Source organism: Cyprinodon tularosa, unplaced genomic scaffold, assembly GCF_016077235.1.
Source record: "Cyprinodon tularosa strain WSP-4 unplaced genomic scaffold, ASM1607723v1 ctg123, whole genome shotgun sequence".
NCBI lineage: Eukaryota > Metazoa > Chordata > Actinopteri > Cyprinodontiformes > Cyprinodontidae > Cyprinodon > Cyprinodon tularosa.
The window spans coordinates 1264699-1280990 of NW_024038037.1; positions in this window are offsets into that span (position 1 = coordinate 1264699).

Here is a 16292-nt window from a genome sequence, read left to right on the forward strand (position 1 = left end):
GCTGCAGATGATCTCAGGTCTGATGGACTTTCTGCTGCATGTTCTCCTGATGTTTGATGATGAAACTAAATGTTTGTTTCAGTTTTCCTGTTTTCTTCTGGCAGCAGCAGAGAAATTCAGATGAAGCATCATCAGTCAGATGAAACTCCTGCAGAGTTCAGAGCTGAGATCAGCTTCAGTCTCACATGATGGAGAATTATCAGTGAACTTCTTGATTTCTGCTGCAGAACCTCAGTGAAGCAGCTGTTCAACCTTTAAAGGTTCATTCCTGACTTCCTGCAGCTTCTAGAAAACATCAGAGGTTTTTCCCAGACTGAGCTCAGATCATCCAGGAGCTATTTTTACCTGAACGTCATCAGAGCCGAGCTGATGATCCAGAACCGGATCAAAGTGGAGTGAGATCAGCTTCCTGAAGCTGTTTAAAGTCAGACCTCGTGTTTCAACCAGCAGCTTCATCATCTAAAGGTTTCCACCTGATCTCTGACTCTGAAGCTGCTCTCTGTGACGCAAACGTTTGGTTTCTGAGTGAATCTCTCAGGCTGGATGTTGGAACGAGGAGCTGTGAAGGATATTTGTGAAACGGTTGACTGACAGGAAGGAATCTGCTCTGATTAAAACCTGCTGCATGATGGGAAGTTTTCAGGACAGAAAATCTCCACATGAACCTGAGCTTGATCTTTGAATCTTGTTGCTCTTCTTTGAGGATCAGAGCTCCAGTTCTGTCTGAACCATCAGAGTTTATCTCTAAAGTCTGTTGAACTTGTCAGATCCTTGGTTGGTCTCTGATCGGCTCCTTGGTGGAGATGGAAATGAGGCAAAAACCAAATAAAACTCAAACTCTGGTTTTAATGTTGATCTTTTCACCAGAACAGTTGAAATGAAGAAACTCAGGATCTCCTCCTGCTGAAGCCATGAAGAAAAAACATCTTTGTCTGTTTTCTGTTCTTCATTCAGAGTAACTTGTTGCTCCTGAACCTCCTCTGACCCCCTTCACTCCAGCTTCTTTTCAGGGTCTTGCAGGGATGCAGTTGACTCCACATTTTATTCTCTGTTTAGATCATGCAGCCATTTTCTGCAGCAAGGTTGTGGTTTATGATCAGCATGGCAGCAATGGTTGCTGATCTATTCTATGTTGCTGTGATGCAGCAGTGGGGTTTGGTTAGCAAGAATTAAACCTTAGCAGGTTAGCTAATGCAGCTAGCGGTGCTTCAATCACCTTATTATTATTTTTTATTTATTTATTTATTTTTTTTTTATTCCTTTATTTAACCAGGAAAAGTCCCATTGAGATTAAGAATCTCTTTTTCAAGGGAGTCCTGGCCAAGACAGCGGCAAAAGAATACATTACAAATTATATTACTGTTTAGAATTACATCTATCTATAATTAGAAATTCATAAAACAGTTACAAACCATAGATCTCATTTCCAAACCTTTGAGCAATTGTTTAAAATGTCCGATTGGAATCAAATCCTTCAACTTCCAGTCTTTCTGAGGATTGTTCCATGCTGTGGGAGCAGAGCATTGAAAAGCTGTCTTTCCAGCTTCAGTGCGGACACTAGGTACAGACAGAAGCAAAGACTCTTGAGAACGTAGAGAATACAGTCCAGCCACTCTTGGTTGAATGTACTCACAGAGGTATGAGGGGAGAAGACGCAGAATACCCTTATAAATGATCATATACCAGTGAGTGAGTCTACGAGTCTCTAATGCTGGCCAGCCCGCACGTATGTAAAGTTCACAGTGGTGTGTGCGAGGCTTACAATTTGTGATAAAGCGTACGGAGGCATGGTAAACTGAGTCTAACATTTTAGAACTTGATCTGGGCATTGATATAGATTGGGTCACCATAGTCCAGAATGGGTAAAAACGTTCCAGCTACCAGTCTCTTCTTCGAATTAAAAGAGAAACAAAGCCTATTCCTAAAGAAGAAGCCAATTTTCAGTCTGAGTTTCTTGATCAATTGTTCGACATGAGGTTTAAAATTTAGACTATCAATTAAAATTTCTAAATATTTAAAAGATTGAACCCTTTCTATCTCTGACCCATCCAAGGTGATAAGAGGATCGCTATTTTGCTATTTTGTCTTTGTTTTTGAAAATAACATCATTTTAGTTTTATTTGAATTTAAAGAAAGATCTAGTTTTAAAAGCCTGTGCTGAACCAAATTAAAAGCAATTTGTAAAGTAAAGAGACACGCACTAGGGTTTTTTCCAAAACTGTAAAAAAACATGTCATCAGCATAAAAATGGTAGTTAGTGTCTATAAGATCCTGGCCAACATTGTTCACATAGATAGTAAATAGTAGAGGCCCAAAAATGGAGCCTTGGGGCACTCCTTTAGTTAGTGACAATGTACCAGAACAAATTTTATGTGATTTGACACATTGGGATCGATCAGTCAGATAATTATTGAACCATCCAACAGCTTGTTTAGAGAGTCCAATATTGGTCAATCTCTCTTCAAGTAAATTGTGGTTGACAGTGTCAAACGCTTTTGATAATCAATGAAGAGTGCAGCACAATGCTGTTTATTTTCAAGAGATGCCAAGATATCGTTCAGAGTACAGATATTCTTTCAACTGTTCATTGATTAAAGATTCTAAAACCTTTGATAGGATGCAGAGCTTTGATATAGGCCGATAGCTATTTAAGATTGCTGAATCGCCACCTTTGAATAGTAGTGACAAAAGCAGACTTCCAAATTTTGGGAATTTGCATAGTGCTTAGACTTAAGTTAAAAATGTAAGTCAAGGGTTGAGCTATGTAATCTGCTGATATTTTTAAAAAGTAGGAATCAATTAGGTCAGGTCCTTGAGATTTTCGAGCATCTAATGATTTCAATGCATTATAGACTTGACACAACGTAAAAGGCTGAAAACTGAATTTTGACACATCAGAAACTGGTGCAGGTGTTGTTATAGGCGTGGTTGACATGTTAGAGGGTTTGGAGGATATAAAGTGTTGATTAAAACAATTTAACATTTCGACTTTATCATAGATATTTGTTGAGTTATGAACATTTAAATTTGGCAAAGTCTGTGAGTTATTTTCAACAGTCAAAGTTTTAATTGTTTTCCAAAACTTTTTAGGGTCATTGAGACTTTCAGTTGTGGTTGATAAGTAGAATTCGGACTTTGATTTTTTTGTTTGAGAGGTACTTTTATTTCTCAATTTTCTGAAAATATCCCAGTCGCGTTTAAGATGGGTTTTCCTTGCCTTTGTCCATGCCAAGTTTCTCTCGTGTAAAGCATTAGCCAATTCTGGTGTGAACCAATGGTTATCTCTTCCTTTAATTCTGATTTTTATTAACAACAGCCATAAAACACTCATAGAAAAATGACCAAGCTGTTTCAACATCAGGAATTAGGTCAATTCTCTCCCATTGGCACTTACAAAGGTCATGGTAGAAGGCTTGTTCATTGAAATGTTTTAAATCTCTTTTTATTATAATACGTGGTTTCTTCTTGTCCATTTTGGTGTTTCTAACAGTGGCTACAAGACAGTGGTCACTGAGATCATTGCAAAAAACCCCAGTGGAGGAATATTTTTGTGGAGCATTTGTTAATATCAAATCTATCAGTGTGGACTTTGAGGGATTCTTGTTGTTTGGGCGAGTGGGGGACTCTATTAATTGTGTTAGGTTGAAATTATCACACAGGGATTTAAAATCTTCTGAATTTGGACTAAGCCAGTCCCAGTTCAGATCTCCAATTAGCATAGTCTCAATTGAGTCAAGCTTAAGCAGGAAATCCTTTAGTGATTGAAGTGCATTTTGGGTGGCTGAAGGTGGCCTATAGCATCCTACAACATTTACATGCAAACCTTTAGAGATTTCAATGTTAAGTGCTAACAGTTCAAATTGTTTACAGAGAGATTCAGCCTGAAGTAATTTTACATTGAAGGATGAGTTTATATAGATGGCAACCCCACCACCTTTAGATGCTCTGTCAACACGATACATTTGAAAGCCATTTATGCAAACATCATTGTCAGATATAGATTTTGTTAGCCAGGTTTCTGAGATAACCACTATATCAGCTTTTGTTGATTTTACCCAAATCTGTGCTTGATCAATTTTAGGCAATAGACTTCGGACATTGAGATTAATAATTTTGAGGCCAGATAAGGACTTAAAGTCAGATGGAGTCTGAGCCTCTGGGCCAGGGTTTGGCTGTATGTTTCCAGACATTAAAAGCAGCATAAGAATTAATCGCCTTTGTTTTCCTAAAGTATAAGATTTAACATTTTTGGACGAGGCTTCAATCGAAAGTAACATAATAGAGGTTTCATTCAGTGAAAAATAATCATGCAAGATTGATAGGCTAAGAAGTTGATTAATGACCAAACGTTTTGAGACAAACATATCTTTACATTTTGAAACTGGTATTCTGAACATTGGAGCAGTTGATTTGTTATGAACATATGTCACATCAACCTGGATTTGTTCAGAAATATGAGCATTCAGTTTCTGTCCAACATTTTTGTGATTATTGTGAAAACAGCAAATGAGCAAAAAGCACAATGATACACCTGAAAAATGCATGTTTAAATGATATGTCATACCAGTTAGAAGCAGCGTGTTTAGTATGGTGAAAAATGCAGTTTGCTAGCAGATCAAGTGCAGGATTGGAGGAGCAGCTAGTAGCCAAGCAATGCAGGCCCAGGATGGAGGAGCAGCTAGCAGCCAGGTAGTGCAGGCCCAGGATGAAGGAACGGCTAGCAGCCAGGTAGTGCAGGTCCAGAATGAAGGAGCGGCTAGCAGCCAGGTAGTGCAGGCCCAGGATGAAGGAGCGGCTAGCAGCCAGGTAGTGCAGGCCCAGGATGAAGGAGCGGCTAGCAGCCAGGTAGTGTAGCAGTGCAGGCCCAGGATGGAGGAGCAGCTAGTGGCCAAGCAGTGCAGGTCCAGAATGGAGGAGCAGCTAGCAGCCAGGTAGTGCAGGCAGTGCAGGCCCAGAATGGAGGAGCAGCTATCAGCCAGGTAGTGCAGGCAGTGCAGGCCCAGGATGGAGGAGCAGCTAGTAGCCAAGCAGTGCAGGTCCAGAATGGAGGAGCAGCTAGCAGCCAGGTAGTGCAGGCAGTGCAGGCCCAGGATGGAGGAGCGGCTAGCAGCCAGGTAGTGCAGGCAGTGAAGGCCCAGGATGGAGGAGCAGCTAGCAGCCAGGTAGTGCAGGCAGTGCAGGCCCAGGATGGAGGAGCGGCTAGCAGCCAGGTAGTGCAGGCAGTGAAGGCCCAGGATGGAGGAGCGGCTAGCAGCCAGGTAGTGCAGGCAGTGCAGGCCCAGGATGGAGGAGCAGCTAGTAGCCAAGCAGTGCAGGTCCAGAATGGAGGAGCAGCTAGCAGCCAGGTAGTGCAGGCAGTGAAGGCCCAGGATGGAGGAGCGGCTAGCAGCCAGGTAGTGCAGGCCCAGGATGAAGGAGCAGCTAGTGGCCAGCAGTGCAGGTCCAGAATGGAGGAGCAGCTAGCAGCCAGGTAGTGCAGGCAGTGCAGGCCCAGGATGGAGGAGCGGCTAGCAGCCAGGTAGTGCAGGCCCAGTATGAAGGAGCAGCTAGCAGCCAGGTGGTGCAGGCCCAGGATGAAGGAGCAGCTAGCAGCCAGGTAGTGCAGGCCCAGGATGAACGAGCGGCTAGCAGCCAGGTAGTGTAGCAGTGCAGGCCCAGGATGGAGGAGCAGCTAGTGGCCAAGCAGTGCAGGTCCAGAATGGAGGAGCAGCTAGCAGCCAGGTAGTGCAGGCCCAGGATGGAGGAGCAGCTAGCAGCCAGGTAGTGCAGGCAGTGCAGGCCCAGAATGGAGGAGCAGCTAGCAGCCAGGTAGTGCAGGCAGTGCAGGCCCAGAATGGAGGAGCAGCTAGTGGCCAGGTAGTGCAGGCAGTGCAGGCCCAGAATGGAGGAGCAGCTAGCAGCCAGGTAGTGCAGGCAGTGCAGGCCCAGAATGGAGGAGCAGCTAGTGGCCAGGTAGTGCAGGCAGTGCAGGCCCAGAATGGAGGAGCAGCTAGCAGCCAGGTAGTGCAGGCAGTGCAGGCCCAGAATGGAGGAGCAGCTAGCAGCCAGGTAGTGCAGGCAGTGCAGGCCCAGAATGGAGGAGCAGCTAGCAGCCAGGTAGTGCAGGCAGTGCAGGCCCAGAATGGAGGAGCAGCTAGCAGCCAGGTAGTGCAGGCAGTGCAGGCCCAGAATGGAGGAGCAGCTAGCAGCCAGGTAGTGCAGGCAGTGCAGGCCCAGAATGGAGGAGCAGCTAGCAGCCAGGTAGTGCAGGCAGTGCAGGCCCAGAATGGAGGAGCAGCTAGTGGCCAAGCAGTGCAGGCCCAGGATGGAGGAGCGGCTAGCAGCCAGGTAGTGCAGGCCCAATATGAAGGAGCAGCTAGCAGCCAGGTAGTGCAGGCAGTGCAGGCCCAGAATGGAGGAGCAGCTAGCAGCCAGGTAGTGCAGGCAGTGCAGGCCCAGAATGGAGGAGCAGCTAGCAGCCAGGCAGTGCAGGCCCAGGATGGAGGAGCAGCTAGCAGCCAGGTAGTGCAGGCCCAGGATGGAGGAGCAGCTAGCAGCCAGGTAGTGCAGGCCCAGGATGGAGGAGCGGCTAGCAGCCAGATAGTGCAGGCCCAGGATGGAGGAGCGGCTAGCAGCCAGATAGTGCAGGCCCAGGATGGAGGAGCAGCTAGCAGCCAGGTAGTGCAGGCCCAGGATGAAGGAGCGGCTAGCAGCCAGGTAGTGCAGGCCCAGGATGGAGGAGCAGCTAGCAGCCAGGTCTTCTTCTTCTTCTTCTTTTTGTTTTTAATGGCGGTTGGCAAACAACTAAGTGGTGCATTACTGACACCAACCAGTAAGGAGTGTGGATCAGGACAGACATGCTCAAAAAAAACCTAAATTCTTTTCACTAAACCTGTAGCCAATAAATAACGAAACATAATTCTATAACTTGAATCATAAATACTTTTCCTTAAAATATTTGTTAGACAATACTTTTCTTTTTCCTTTGTCATACTCCTTATCAATTGCGTTCTTTATCTTTGAAACCTCCTACAGGTATACATTACGTGTTCTATTGTTTCATTTTCCCCACATTCATCACATCTTCCTGTTTCATGTTTTCCCATTAATCGTAACGTTGAATTAAGTCCTGTATGTCCCAACCGTAGTCTAGTTATTATCTTTTCCTCTATTCTGATATATTACGTGTTCTATTGTTTCATTCAATCTTCTCGGATCTTTCTTTTAATAATGCTTTTAACTTCTGTTTTACTCATATCGATTCTTATATCACTCTTACTTTGGCTTATTGCCATCTGCCTCAAGTTTTTGTTTAACTTGTTCCCACGAAATATTCCTCATCCCTAAGAATTTCTCAGCTCCTTTAACAATGATTTAGATTTTTTCAGTTTTATGTTTGTCCTGGTCCGTGCAGTTAATAACAAAAGCCATAAACAAAACTAGTTTGTCAAACTCAACAGGGTTATACACCCTGGCATGCTGCTCTGGTTCTCGTCTTAATACTTGTATGTTACCCACAGTTTTCTTTTGCTTTTCCTGAACCTTCTTTAATGCCTCAGCATAACTTGGGTTGTTTGTTGTTTTCACTTTTTGAACCTCAATCGCTTTCTTCCTAAATTCACACCCTCCATATGTTGCCCTGTGCTCTCCACCACAATTACAGCATTTATCCTGAGTATTTTCACCACATTCTTGTATTTTGTGCTCCCCTCCACATTTTAAACATCTCTGTTTGCCCCTGCACACTGCAGCAATGTGACCATATCTCTGACACTTGTAACACCGAAGTGGAGGTGGAACATAAGGCCTGACTGGATAACACAAGAAACCCACTTTAACTCTCTCCGGGACTTCTGGAGTAGAAAATCCCAGAAGCACAGATAAGCTGTCAACTCTCTCATTGTTAACTGTTTTCTTCAATCTCTTTATATCACTGACTTCAACATTATGGATGTTATGCTTTAATCTCTCCAAATCTTCACCAACCGGAATTCCGTAAATAACTCCTCGGGATCCTTTCTTTTCTCCCAACACTCTTTTACTTTCCACTCTTTTCTTTCCAATACTTTCAACCAGTGGCGGCTGGTGAAAAATATTTTTGGTGGGGCTGATATAGCCTAGTGTATGTCTCCAACTAATCCGGAATAAGAATTCAAATAAACAATTGCACAATACATAAAATTTAACAGTAATGATTTAATTTACTATATAATAACAGTAACAGTGATGATTTGGGTCACTGTGACGGGGTTCTTTGGCCTCCAAGAATCCAGGCTCAGTCAGGTTACCGGTGTTGGTGATTTATTGTGCTCAAAAACTCCAAACAGGGTGCAAAAGAAACTAAACATGTACAAGATCCTCTGGGGCTCAGCCTCCCTCCAGTTACCAGCAATGTAACAAAGAAACAGAAAACAGAAATGGCCGCTCTTCTTCCCACAGCCCTCATTAAATAGTTTAAGCCCCTCCCCTCAGGCTCTTATTTCTGATTTCTTCTCATAAATCAGTTTTGTCCATATATTACCTCCACAAACAATTGATGTACAAAAACAAATAATTTTTCCAACCTAATTCTTTTACACAGATTCATTGACTTATTCAATTACACCAAACTGGGTTTGAACCCAGCAAAGACGCCGCCAGACTGAAGATGACAAGTCCCCGTAGCACCCACACACACACCCCCCCCCACACACACACGGCTAACCCCACTGAAATATTAAGTGTGCACCCTCAATACGCCAGCAGGTAACCAGGAACAGCTTGTGTGTTTTAAGTTAATGGAGCTACTGGGCTCAGCGCGAGTGAATTGGTCCTCACAAGCACAGTATAACAGGAATGTGTGTGTGGCACGCAAAGTTTTAAGCGACGAGGTGGATTCGCCGCAATCACAATAACCATGACAGGAAATTTTCATACCCTACAACAGGGATGTTCTTCTGGCAAACGGGTAGATAAATAAGGATCTCACCGAATTTGGTGGAAGCTGCATCTCGCTCGTTACGTTCGCCATCGTCCCTCTAATTTTCTGCACCTGCGCTTGGGTTCAGAAGCCTGTTAAAGCGCAGTATTTTCAGAGCCCCAAGACCATAAAGTTCTGAGACGCTGATTGGCCATTAAATTCACCTAGCAATAGTACATGATTGACAGATTCTATGCAAATGTGGGGCTGTCTGATCAGTGCCCCCAGAACAGAGACGGTAGGAGTCTGTCTGTGGAAATCCACAAATGAATGACAGTAGATAGGGAAATGTAGTTTATATAATTTGTTTTGCTTATAGGTACACACTCTAGAGAGTAAAACTGACATTTATGAGTTAATTTCTAAAAATATATTTTACGTTTCTCTCTTCTTATCAGCAGGGGCGGATTAAGAAATTTTGGCCCCCTGGGCCTGACATGGTCTTGGCCCCTCAACCCCCCGCGCGTGCGGGCGCACACACACGCACGCACTATGCAAGAAATACTGTATACTGTGAACAGACATGCACACTGTCCTGTACAGAAGAGTGCACATACTGCACACACAATATTAGGTATACCACACTGACAAGCACAGGTTTCACACAGACACAGGGGGAGGGGATAAATGGCCTAAAAATAAACATTTTGGAAAATGATTATGCCCACTTCAGTGATGGTGCATTGGGTCATTTGAGAGATATTATGTATTGGAAGTTGGTAGCTATCATGAAATAAACCCCCCACCCCACCCAAAAAACTAAATCGGACATGATTTTTGCCCCCTTTTCCTCCCTTCTATCATTAAAAATAAAATAATATCTTAGGAAAACACTTTGGCATAACAGCAGCTGTGCAGCAAATTGAGGCTCAAAGTCTGTATCTATTTGTGGTTAAGCTTGAGGAGAAGGAGAAAGGTAAAATGATAACATGCATCGGAGAGCACCACAAAGAAAGGTGTAGGCCAGTTCATGGTACAAGGGCTGCATGCAGGTCAAGATAGCCCATTTCCAAGAATGCTATAGTGGCTGGACAGGCACTGGACATGTCCTGAACTCAGTGTCAGACGTGGCTGCCGAATACTTGGATGAAGTGAAGCAGCTGACAGATCTCATGCTGCCCCATCTGAAGACTGTCCTGGCCAGGCAGAAGATGGATGAGGAGACCTTCCCAATGGACCCTGTCAGTGAACAGGCTAGTAACATTGATGGCACCCCTGTGCACAACATTGGGATGAAGAGACAATGTGGCAAGGTGGACTACAAACTGAAGAAGTTGGGCACACTGAACGCAGTCAATAGGTCAATAATTTTACAGAAGTGCCAGGAGCTTCAGAGGTTTCAAGGCAGCAGCACAAGCAAAAAGGGAGGTTGAACTCAACTGGAGTAAATTCATGAAGGCAAAATTCGAGAGTAGGGCAGATGAGAAACAAGAGATGGCTCAAAGAAAGGAGAGTAAGAGACTAGAGATGCTGGACACACTGAAATCTTTTTATGGCCCCTTCACGATAGTGGGGAAGTTGAAAAGTTCCTTGTGGATGAAAGTCTACACAAGAATGCAAAGCTGCAGAGAATGAAGCTTGAGGTTCAGTTTGCCAGAGAAAGCACCAAGCTTCTGCCTAAAGTCAATCCTATCTTCACAATCGAGGTGACACTTCCCAGAAATGGCGAGAGTGCAATTCTCCAAGTCATAATGGATACTTAGAATTTTATGGTGGTGGTAAGTATTCATGAAAACAGGTAGCCTAACATTAGTGAATGGGTGAATTCTGGAAATAACCTAAAAATCTTACACAGTGCACCTTTAAGCAAGGGGTTTCTTTCGTGCTTTCAATTTTGCAAAATCATCCACCACATCATTGAAGTCCAACTCTCTTGTCAGCTCACTCTCAATTGCCATTAGAGATAACGCATTTAATCTTTTCTGAGTCATTCTTGTGCGCAGCTCATTTTTTACTCTTGACAAAAGAGAGAATGAGCGTTCTCCCTCACAGTTACTGACCGGTAGAGTGAGAAAAATCTGTAGCGCAATGTATGTATTAGGAAACGTAGGCTGTAGTCCAAAATGTATTATTGTTTTGAGCAGTCCTGAAGGGGTCCTCTCCTCATCAGTGTTGTTGAGCTGTATAAAAGATTTGAACTGTATAAGCTCCTGTCCAAGACTTTCATTGAGGTCAGATGGGTATGATTCAGTGAGAATCTTGGCCTTGTGAAGGACTGAAGCATTGGACTCTGTATCCAAAGAGAAAAGGACACTGAACAAATTGTTCAGATGTTTGTAGGCCTCCAGACGGTGATTAAGGCTTGAACTCAGTTGATCAATAGAGGCAATAAATGTCTCTGTTTGAAACAGTTGCCTTCCCTCAAGCACAACATCTGGGGATGCTGATTCATCAGCAAACTTTTTACGTTTCCTCGTCCGTTTAGCCCTGTAAGATGGGGTGCCACCCAACATGTTTAAGGCTTTCTGCTCAAAATGATCAAATAGATCTCTTTGGGAGAGAACAAAGGTGCGCAGAGATTCCAGCAATCTAACTGCTGTACCAAGGTCCATGTCTGCTTTTTGAAGTTGCAGGCTTGTGGCCTGAAATCTGGACAGAACAGTGTCCCAAAAGCCTGCCATGAAGGCCATCTCAAGTGAATCCAGCTTCCGCACTAGACTGTCAGCTTCAGTTCGTGTGTCTCGTTTCTCTGTGTCATCAGTGGAAATAACCTGTAGTGCTGCTTTTATTTTACTGTAGTTCTGCCACAGTGCTTTGGTAGATTCTGCACGGCAACTCCAACGCGTGTTGGATAAAGCTTTAAGTGTGAGATCTATGTTGGAATTGCCAAATACCCTGTCCCATCGGTGTGTGGATGCAGTTGTGAAGTTGTAAATAGACTGAATCAAGTCAAAATACTTAGAGACTTCATTTCCACATCTGTCAATGCTGTTGACTCCCACCAAATTCAAAGAGTGAGCTGCACATGGAATATAGTGTATTAATGGGTTGCTTTTCTTTAAGTGAGCCTGCAACCCATTATACCTCCCTGACATGTTGCTGGCATTATCATAAGCCTGCCCCCTGCAATTTGACAGCTCTAACCCTAGATTTTCCAACACAGACATGACACAGTTAGCCAAACTTTCACCTGTATGGCTAGTAATGGGCTCAAAACCCACAAAGCGTTCAACAACACTGCCCTCTTTGCTAACAAAACGGAATATGAATAATCAATAATAATCAAATAATCAATAATCAATTGGTCCACATGAGATAAATCTGGGGTTGAATCCACAATGATAGAGTAGTATTTGCTTGCTTGCAGTTCATCTGCTATAGCCTGTTTGGTTTTTGCACCCATCAATTCAATGAATTCCTCACAAATGGTGGAGGACAGATATGAGGTATTACCTCGACCCATCTGCCCAAACTTTCTGATGTGATCCTTTAGAAAGGGATCAAATTCAGCCAGGACCTCCAGAATACCAAGGTAGTTCCCATTGAGAGGAGACCCTAATGATTCATTTTTACCCCTAAATGCAAGGCCCCTTTCTGCAAGGAATTTAATGACTGCAACAACTCTTTGTAACACCTGCCTCCAATAGCTGCTCTCTGCCTGAAACAGTTTGAACAGGTCTGCATCAACTGTGGCACCTTTGGCGCGGTTCAAGACTGCTTGCATGCAGGTTATGTGCTCAGCACTTCGCTCATGTTCACCAAATCTTTCTGAGTGTTTCCAATCACAATAGCCTGTCACAAAAGAATGCGTTTTTGGGGAAAACAGTTTGCATTCAAAGCAGTAAACATTACCAGTAGAGGGAGAGTACATCAGCCACTCTCTTTGTACTCGTCGTCCATTGGGCAAGTGTGAAGTAAAATGTTCATTGTTTAGGCATCGGGTTTTGCCTCCTAGCCCACTGTTCCTCACAGAAGCTGGATAATGGCTGTGGCGGTTGTGAAATGATTTTGCACCTCTTTGAATAAGAACTTCCTTCATTGACTCAGTGAGGGTCTCAGCCCATTTAGCAGGATCACTAGGTAGAGTTGTCACTGTAGATGGTGTTGAAGAAAGATTCAGCTCATTTTCTATGCTGTCCAGAGGTGCAGTGACCTCACATTCATCCGAGCAACTGGCTACTGCTGAATTGGTTGAATCATAAGCATCAGAAGCATTTGGTTCAGTGTCTACACTTGTAGTGGTCTCAGGATCTTGGGAGCTACATGCTAGCTCAGGTGCATTGCTAACCTTAGCTGAATTTGCAGTAGCATTTATAGAATTTCTTTCAGCAGATGTCTTTGTACTGAAGAAGCTGGAGATATTTGGAACACTCTCAAGTAAAACTGATTCCTTTTTTTTCTTTTCTTGCTGAATTTTTTTTCTAGCTCCTCCACTTAAACGTTTATGATCCATATTTCCCTTCTTTCTTTGCACATTGGCTCTTTGCCTATCACAACAGATAAACCAACTATGTGTGTGTGTGTGTGTGTGTGTGTGTGAGTTTGTTTGTGTGTTTATGATCGGTGCTGCTTCCTTCAAGTGTGTGAGGTGATTTAGAAAACTAGCAACCCAGCATCAACACTCCAAAGCAGAGAATAACAGCTTACTAGCATAGACAATTGAGAGCAGAGAATCAACTGATTCGTCTGATAGACAGCAGGAGAGCAGAGTGGTCAGTGATGATCGAATCAAGAAAATGTCTAAATGGCAAGGGAACAGACTGATTTGTACTGAGGAGAAAGAGAGAGAGAGCCAATTACAGTGAAATATATTCCAAAAGAGCCAAGTGACTAGCTGAAGGCAGGGACAAATGCCTTGGAGTGACCAACAAGAGTGCAAAGTACCAAATGGCAAAATGTGGGAAGACCAACAGGCAGATCTGCTTTTACCACTTATCTTCACAACCAAAAAGTCGCTAAATGATGTTTTTAGTCGCTAGCCAGGTATGGCCAAAAGACACGAAATCTAGCGGCAAAGTCGGTCAATCACACTGACAGTGAAACAAATATTTAGAAAAGATAATAATTGTACAACTTTGTGCACTTTTTTCTTCTATCTAAATATTTTCACAAAGGACACCAAAATGTTGCTATCTGCAGGCAGCTTGCTAGCTATGATGGCAGCAACGATGTCTGCCAGACAGGAGAGAGTGGTCAGTGACGATCGAATCGAGAAAATGACAAAATGGGTCAAAGACCAAAAAGTTATTAACTGACAGCAGTGACAAATGTCAGACTGTAAACTTTTTCGAAAGAAAAGGACAAAATGGGAAGATGCTGATAGTAACAGCAAAATGGAAAATATAAGAATTTCCAAGTAATGCTCAACTCAAGTGTGTGTGTGTGTGTGTGCGCGCGTTAAACTTCTTGTTGAATGATTTCAAATTATCTCTGAGTCTGAACTGAGGGAAAGGAAACCAAATTTTGAGCAGTCTCTCACGAGTTCAAAATACCAAATGAGGAGATTCTAAAAGAACAGACCGGTTTATGAAAGACTCGATGGGGGAGGGGCACAGCTAAGAATACTTGAGTGAGATTCTGTGATCCAAATTCGAGATAGAGCTTTTTGATAATGATAATTTGTCAGAGTAAGGTTGTGTAATCAAAATTTGAGAATGAGCTTTGTCAATCAATCAAGAATATTTGCATTAAGTTCTGTGATCAAAATTCAGAAACAACCTTTAATAATTGATAAAGAATATGTGAGTGAGGTTGTGTGATCCATCCAATTTGAGAATTAGCTTTGATAATAATGATTGAGAGCCTCTGGCCCTCTGTGGATCATGGCCGCGGGGCCAATTTTGCCTGGCCCCTTGGGGCCTCTGTGGGTCGTGGCCGCGGGGCCAAGTTGGCCTGGCCCCTTGGGGCCTCTGACCCTCTATGGATCGGGGCCAAGTTGGCCTGACCCCTCGGGGCCTCTGGCCCTCTATGGATCATGGCCGTGGGGCCAAGTTGGCCTGACCCCTTAGGACCTCAGGCCCTCTGTGGGTCGTGGCCGCGGGGCCAAGTTGACCTGGCCCCTTGGGGCCTCTGGCCTTCTGTGGCTTGCGGCCATGGGGCCAAGTTGGCCTGGCCCTTTGGGGCCTCTGGCCTTCTGTGGGTCGTGGCCGCGGGGCCAAGTTGGCCTGGCCCCTTGGGGCCTCTGACCGTCTATGGATCGTGGCCGCCGGGCCAAGTTGACCTGGCCCCCTGGGGCCTCTGACCCTCTATGGATCGTGGCCGCGGGGCCAAGTTGGCCTGGCCCCTTGGGGCCTCTGACCGTCTATGGATCGTGGCCGCGGGGCCATGTTGGCCTGACCCCTTGGGGCCTCTTACCCTCTATGGATCATGGCCGCAGGGCCATGTTGGCCTGACCCCTTGGGGCCTCTTACCCTCTATGGATCATGGCCGCGGGGCCAAGTTGGCCTGACCCCTTAGGACCTCAGGCCCTCTGTGGGTCGTGGCCGCGGGGCCAAGTTGACCTGGCCCCTTGGGGCCTCTTACCCTCTATGGATCATGGCCCCTTGGGGCCTCTTACCCTCTTTGGATCGTGGCCGCGGGACCAAGTTGGCCTGGCCCCTTGGGGCCTAAGATTATTATTTTTGCAAAAGTAGTTTTGCTTGGGTCGCGGCCGCGGGGCCAAGTTGGCCTGGCCCCTTGGGGCCTCTGGCCCCCTGGGCCTGGGCCCGGTAGGCCCGGTCATTAATCCACCTATGCCTACACTGCATCTGCTCTTCCACCTTTGGGCAGATCAGACCATAACATCATACACCTAAGGCCAGTCTATGTCCCGCTGGTGCACAGGCAGCCTATGGAGCCCCGTGTGTTGAGGAGGTGGACTGCAGAAAGCGAGGAGGCCCTCAGAGACTGCTTTAGCACTACTGTGTGGAGTGAACTCTGTGACCCCCACGGACAGGACATCAACTCCATGACAGAGTGTATCACGGACTACATCAACTTCTGCTACGAAAACATTGTACCCACTCAAACGGTACAGTGTTTTCCTAACAACAAGCCGTGGATCAACCGGGACATAAAGGTTCTGCTGAAGGAGAAGAAGAGAGCCTTTAGGTCAGGGAGCAAACAGGCTCTGAAGGAGGCACAGAGGAAGCTGAGGAGAAATATCAGGAGGGCCCAAGCTGCCTACAAGAAGCAGATAGAACAACAGCTCCAAAGGTGTGGAATGCAATGAAGACTGTGTCTGGCTTCAACCCCCCCAGGACACAGTCAGAGGGCAATATACAGAGAGCCAATGACCTCAACTCACACTTCCTGAGATTTGAGGCGACACCACCACATCCCCCCAACACTCCCCCTGCTCAGCAGCCTGTGCCTGAGCCCACCACCCCCACCTCTCACCTACCTCCTCCCCACACCTCGTCCGGGGAATCATCCT